Genomic DNA, 6,958 nt, shown 5'->3' with positions numbered 1-6,958 from the left:
GTGTGCTGAAAGTGTCAAAACATGTTTTTCAGCAGAAATAAAAATGTTTATGCAAGTTTGGTCAACCCCATGTAAGTTATGGGGCAGTAACAGCACACTTTTCAAAACGTGTTTTTCAGCCCGAAATAAACGCGTTTTTTCAGACAGCTGTATCCCTATGTAACTGCAAGGCTCAAAAGAGCCCACACACTCAGGTCTTAACCCCAGTGTGCTGAAAGTGTCAAAACATGTTTTTCAGCAGAAATAAACATGTTTCTGCAAGTTTGGTCAACCCCATGTAAGTTATGGGGTAGTAACAACACACTTTTCAAAACATGTTTTTCAGCCCGAAATAAACGCGTTTTTTCAGACAGCTGTATCCCTATGTAACTGCAAGGCTCAGAAGAGCCCACACACTCAGGTCTTAACCCCAGTGTGCTGACAGTGTCAAAACATGTTTTTCAGCAGAAATAAACATGTTTCTGCAAGTTTGGTCAACCCCATGTAACTTATGGGGCAGTAACAGCTCACTTTTCAAAACGTGTTTTTCAGCCCGAAATAAACGCGTTTTTTCAGACAGCTGTATCCCTATGTAACTGCAAGGCTCAGAAGAGCCCACAAACTCAGGTCTTAACCCCAGTGTGCTGAAAGTGTCAAAACATGTTTTTCAGCAGAAATAAACATGTTTCTGCAAGTTTGGTCAACCCCATGTAACTTATGGGGCAGTAACAGCTCACTTTTCAAAACGTGTTTTTCAGCCCGAAATAAACGCGTTTTTTCAGACAGCTGTATCCCTATGTAACTGCAAGGCTCAGAAGAGCCCACACACTCAGGTCTTAACCCCAGTGTGCTGACAGTGTCAAAACATGTTTTTCAGAAGAAATAAACATGTTTCTGCAAGTTTGGTCAACCCCATGTAAGTTATGGGGCAGTAACAGCACACTTTTCAAAACGTGTTTTTCAGCCCGAGATAAACACGTTTTTTCAGACAGCTGTATCCCTATGTAACTGCAAGGCTCAGAAGAGCCCACACACTCAGGTCTTAACCCCAGTGTGCTGAAAGTGTCAAAACATGTTTTTCAGCAGAAATAAACATGTTTCTGCAAGTTTGGTCAACCCCATGTAAGTTATGGGTCAGTAACAGCTCACTTTTCAAAACGTGTTTTTCAGCCCGAAATAAACGCGTTTTTTCAGACAGCTGTATCCCTATGTAACTGCAAGGCTCAGAAGAGCCCACACACTCAGGTCTTAACCCCAGTGTGCTGACAGTGTCAAAACATGTTTTTCAGCAGAAATAAACATGTTTCTGCAAGTTTGGTCAACCCCATGTAACTTATGGGGCAGTAACAGCTCACTTTTCAAAACGTGTTTTTCAGCCCTAAATAAACGCGTTTTTTCTGACAGCTGTATCCCTATGTAACTGCAAGGCTCAGAAGAGCCCACACACTCAGGTCTTAACCCCAGTGTGCTGACAGTGTCAAAACATGTTTTTCAGAAGAAATAAACATGTTTCTGCAAGTTTGGTCAACCCCATGTAAGTTATGGGGCAGTAACAGCACACTTTTCAAAACGTGTTTTTCAGCCCGAGATAAACACGTTTTTTCAGACAGCTGTATCCCTATGTAACTGCAAGGCTCAGAAGAGCCAACACACTCAGGTCTTAACCCCAGTGTGCTGAAAGTGTCAAAACATGTTTTTCAGCAGAAATAAACATGTTTCTTCAAGTTTGGTCAACCCCATGTAAGTTATGGGTCAGTAACAGCTCACTTTTCAAAACGTGTTTTTCAGCCCGAAATAAACGCGTTTTTTCAGACAGCTGTATCCCTATGTAACTGCAAGGCTCAGAAGAGCCCACACACTCAGGTCTTAACCCCAGTGTGCTGACAGTGTCAAAACATGTTTTTCAGAAGAAATAAACATGTTTCTGCAAGTTTGGTCAACCCCATGTAAGTTATGGGGCAGTAACAGCACACTTTTCAAAACGTGTTTTTCAGCCCGAGATAAACACGTTTTTTCAGACAGCTGTATCCCTATATAACTGCAAGGCTCAGAAGAGCCCACACACTCAGGTCTTAACCCCAGTGTGCTGAAAGTGTCAAAACATGTTTTTCAGCAGAAATAAACATGTTTCTGCAAGTTTGGTCAACCCCATGTAAGTTATGGGTCAGTAACAGCTCACTTTTCAAAACGTGTTTTTCAGCCCGAAATAAACACGTTTTTTCAGACTTCAGAATCTCCATGTAACTGCAAGGCTCAGAAGAGCCCACACACTCAGGTCTTAACCCCAGTGTGCTGAAAGTGTCAAAACATGTTTTTCAGCAGAAATAAACATGTTTCTGCAAGTTTGGTCAACCCCATGTAAGTTATGGGTCAGTAACAGCTCACTTTTCAAAACGTGTTTTTCAGCCCGAAATAAACGCGTTTTTTCAGACAGCTGTATCCCTATGTAACTGCAAGGCTCAGAAGAGCCCACAAACTCAGGTCTTAACCCCAGTGTGCTGAAAGTGTCAAAACATGTTTTTCAGCAGAAATAAACATGTTTCTGCAAGTTTGGTCAACCCCATGTAACTTATGGGGCAGTAACAGCTCACTTTTCAAAACGTGTTTTTCAGCCCGAAATAAACGCGTTTTTTCAGACAGCTGTATCCCTATGTAACTGCAAGGCTCAGAAGAGCCCACACACTCAGGTCTTAACCCCACTGTGCAGAAAGTGTCAAAACATGTTTTTCAGCAGAAATAAACATGTTTCTGCAAGTTTGGTCAACCCCATGTAACTTATGGGGCAGTAACAGGTCACTTTTCAAAACGTGTTTTTCAGCCCGAAATAAACACGTTTTATCAGACAGCTGTATCCCTATGTAACTGCAAGGCTCAGAAGAGCCCACACACTCAGGTCTTAACCCCAGTGTGCTGAAAGTGTCAAAACATGTTTTTCAGCAGAAATAAACATGTTTCTGCAAGTTTGGTCAACCCCATGTATCTTATGGGGCAGTAACAGGTCACTTTTCAAAACGTGTTTTTCAGCCCGAAATAAACACGTTTTTTCTGACAGCTGTATCCCTATGTAACTGCAAGGCTCAGAAGAGCCCACACACTCAGGTCTTAACCCCAGTGTGCTGACAGTGTCAAAACATGTTTTTCAGAAGAAATAAACATGTTTCTGCAAGTTTGGTCAACCCCATGTAAGTTATGGGGCAGTAACAGCACACTTTTCAAAACGTGTTTTTCAGCCCGAAATAAACACGTTTTTTCAGACAGCTGTATCCCTATGTAACTGCAAGGCTCAGAAGAGCCCACACACTCAGGTCTTAACCCCAGTGTGCTGAAAGTGTCAAAACATGTTTTTCAGCAGAAATAAACATGTTTCTGCAAGTTTGGTCAACCCCATGTAACTTATGGGGCATTAACAGCTCACTTTTCAAAACGTGTTTTTCAGCCCGAAATAAACGCGTTTTTTCAGACAGCTGTATCCCTATGTAACTGCAAGGCTCAGAAGAGCCCACACAATCAGGTCTTAACCCCAGTGTGCTGAAAGTGTCAAAACATGTTTTTCAGCAGAAATAAACATGTTTCTGCAAGTTTGGTCAACCCCATGTAAGTTATGGGTCAGTAACAGCTCACTTTTCAAAACGTGTTTTTCAGCCCGAAATAAACGCGTTTTTTCAGACAGCTGTATCCCTATGTAACTGCAAGGCTCAGAAGAGCCCACAAACTCAGGTCTTAACCCCAGTGTGCTGAAAGTGTCAAAACATGTTTTTCAGCAGAAATAAACATGTTTCTGCAAGTTTGGTCAACCCCATGTAACTTATGGGGCAGTAACAGCTCACTTTTCAAAACGTGTTTTTCAGCCCGAAATAAACGCGTTTTTTCAGACAGCTGTATCCCTATGTAACTGCAAGGCTCAGAAGAGCCCACACACTCAGGTCTTAACCCCAGTCTGCTGAAAGTGTCAAAACATGTTTTTCAGCAGAAATAAACATGTTTCTGCAAGTTTGGTCAACCCCATGTAAGTTATGGGTCAGTAACAGCTCACTTTTCAAAACGTGTTTTTCAGCCCGAAATAAACGCGTTTTTTCAGACAGCTGTATCCCTATGTAACTGCAAGGCTCAGAAGAGCCCACAAACTCAGGTCTTAACCCCAGTGTGCTGAAAGTGTCAAAACATGTTTTTCAGCAGAAATAAACATGTTTCTGCAAGTTTGGTCAACCCCATGTAAGTTATGGGTCAGTAACAGCTCACTTTTCAAAACGTGTTTTTCAGCCCGAAATAAACGCGTTTTTTCAGACAGCTGTATCCCTATGAAACTGCAAGGCTCAGAAGAGCCCACACACTCAGGTCTTAACCCCAGTGTGCTGAAAGTGTCAAAACATGTTTTTCAGCAGAAATAAACATGTTTCTGCAAGTTTGGTCAACCCCATGTAAGTTATGGGGTAGTAACAACACACTTTTCAAAACATGTTTTTCAGCCCGAAATAAACGCGTTTTTTCAGACAGCTGTATCCCTATGTAACTGCAAGGCTCAGAAGAGCCAACACACTCAGATCTTAACCCCAGTGTGCTGAAAGTGTCAAAACATGTTTTTCAGCAGAAATAAACATGTTTCTGCAAGTTTGGTCAACCCCATGTAAGTTATGGGTCAGTAACAGCTCACTTTTCAAAACGTGTTTTTCAGCCCGAAATAAACGCGTTTTTTCAGACAGCTGTATCCCTATGTAACTGCAAGGCTCAGAAGAGCCCACACACTCAGGTCTTAACCCCAGTGTGCTGACAGTGTCAAAACATGTTTTTCAGAAGAAATAAACATGTTTCTGCAAGTTTGGTCAACCCCATGTAAGTTATGGGGCAGTAACAGCTCACTTTTCAAAACGTGTTTTTCAGCCCGAAATAAACGCGTTTTTTCAGAAAGCTGTATCCCTATGTAACTGCAAGGCCCAGAAGAGCCCACACACTCAGGTCTTAACCCCAGTGTGCTGAAAGTGTCAAAACATGTTTTTCAGCAGAAATAAACATGTTTCTGCAAGTTTGGTCAACCCCATGTAAGTTATGGGTCAGTAACAGCTCACTTTTCAAAACGTGTTTTTCAGCCCAAAATAAACGGGTTTTTTCAGACAGCTGTATCCCTATGTAACTGCAAGGCTCAGAAGAGCCCACACACTCAGGTCTTAACCCCACTGTGCAGAAAGTGTCAAAACATGTTTTTCAGCAGAAATAAACATGTTTCTGCAAGTTTGGTCAACCCCATGTAACTTATGGGGCAGTAACAGCTCACTTTTCAAAACGTGTTTTTCAGCCCGAAATAAACACGTTTTTTCAGACAGCTGTATCCCTATGTAACTGCAGGGCTCAGAAGAGCCCACACACTCAGGTCTTAACCCCACTGTGCAGAAAGTGTCAAAACATGTTTTTCAGCAGAAATAAACATGTTTCTGCAAGTTTGGTCAACCCCATGTAACTTATGGGGCAGTAACAGCTCACTTTTCAAAACGTGTTTTTCAGCCCGAAATAAACGCGTTTTTTCAGACAGCTGTATCCCTATGTAACTGCAAGGCTAAGAAGAGCCCACACACTCAGGTCTTAACCCCAGTGTGCTGAAAGTGTCAAAACATGTTTTTCAGCAGAAATAAAAATGTTTATGCAAGTTTGGTCAACCCCATGTAAGTTATGGGGCAGTAACAGCACACTTTTCAAAACGTGTTTTTCAGCCCGAAATAAACGCGTTTTTTCAGACAGCTGTATCCCTATGTAACTGCAAGGCTCAAAAGAGCCCACACACTCAGGTCTTAACCCCAGTGTGCTGAAAGTGTCAAAACATGTTTTTCAGCAGAAATAAACATGTTTCTGCAAGTTTGGTCAACCCCATGTAAGTTATGGGGTAGTAACAACACACTTTTCAAAACATGTTTTTCAGCCCGAAATAAACGCGTTTTTTCAGACAGCTGTATCCCTATGTAACTGCAAGGCTCAGAAGAGCCCACACACTCAGGTCTTAACCCCAGTGTGCTGACAGTGTCAAAACATGTTTTTCAGCAGAAATAAACATGTTTCTGCAAGTTTGGTCAACCCCATGTAACTTATGGGGCAGTAACAGCTCACTTTTCAAAACGTGTTTTTCAGCCCGAAATAAACGCGTTTTTTCAGACAGCTGTATCCCTATGTAACTGCAAGGCTCAGAAGAGCCCACAAACTCAGGTCTTAACCCCAGTGTGCTGAAAGTGTCAAAACATGTTTTTCAGCAGAAATAAACATGTTTCTGCAAGTTTGGTCAACCCCATGTAACTTATGGGGCAGTAACAGCTCACTTTTCAAAACGTGTTTTTCAGCCCGAAATAAACGCGTTTTTTCAGACAGCTGTATCCCTATGTAACTGCAAGGCTCAGAAGAGCCCACACACTCAGGTCTTAACCCCAGTGTGCTGACAGTGTCAAAACATGTTTTTCAGAAGAAATAAACATGTTTCTGCAAGTTTGGTCAACCCCATGTAAGTTATGGGGCAGTAACAGCACACTTTTCAAAACGTGTTTTTCAGCCCGAGATAAACACGTTTTTTCAGACAGCTGTATCCCTATGTAACTGCAAGGCTCAGAAGAGCCCACACACTCAGGTCTTAACCCCAGTGTGCTGAAAGTGTCAAAACATGTTTTTCAGCAGAAATAAACATGTTTCTGCAAGTTTGGTCAACCCCATGTAAGTTATGGGTCAGTAACAGCTCACTTTTCAAAACGTGTTTTTCAGCCCGAAATAAACGCGTTTTTTCAGACAGCTGTATCCCTATGTAACTGCAAGGCTCAGAAGAGCCCACACACTCAGGTCTTAACCCCAGTGTGCTGACAGTGTCAAAACATGTTTTTCAGCAGAAATAAACATGTTTCTGCAAGTTTGGTCAACCCCATGTAACTTATGGGGCAGTAACAGCTCACTTTTCAAAACGTGTTTTTCAGCCCTAAATAAACACGTTTTTTCTGACAGCTGTATCCCTATG

This window comes from Lepisosteus platostomus, chromosome 25, assembly GCF_059453375.1.
Source record: "Lepisosteus platostomus isolate fLepPlt1 chromosome 25, fLepPlt1.hap1, whole genome shotgun sequence".
NCBI classification, from domain to species: domain Eukaryota; kingdom Metazoa; phylum Chordata; class Actinopteri; order Semionotiformes; family Lepisosteidae; genus Lepisosteus; species Lepisosteus platostomus.
Note: the sequence above shows the minus strand (reverse complement) of the source record.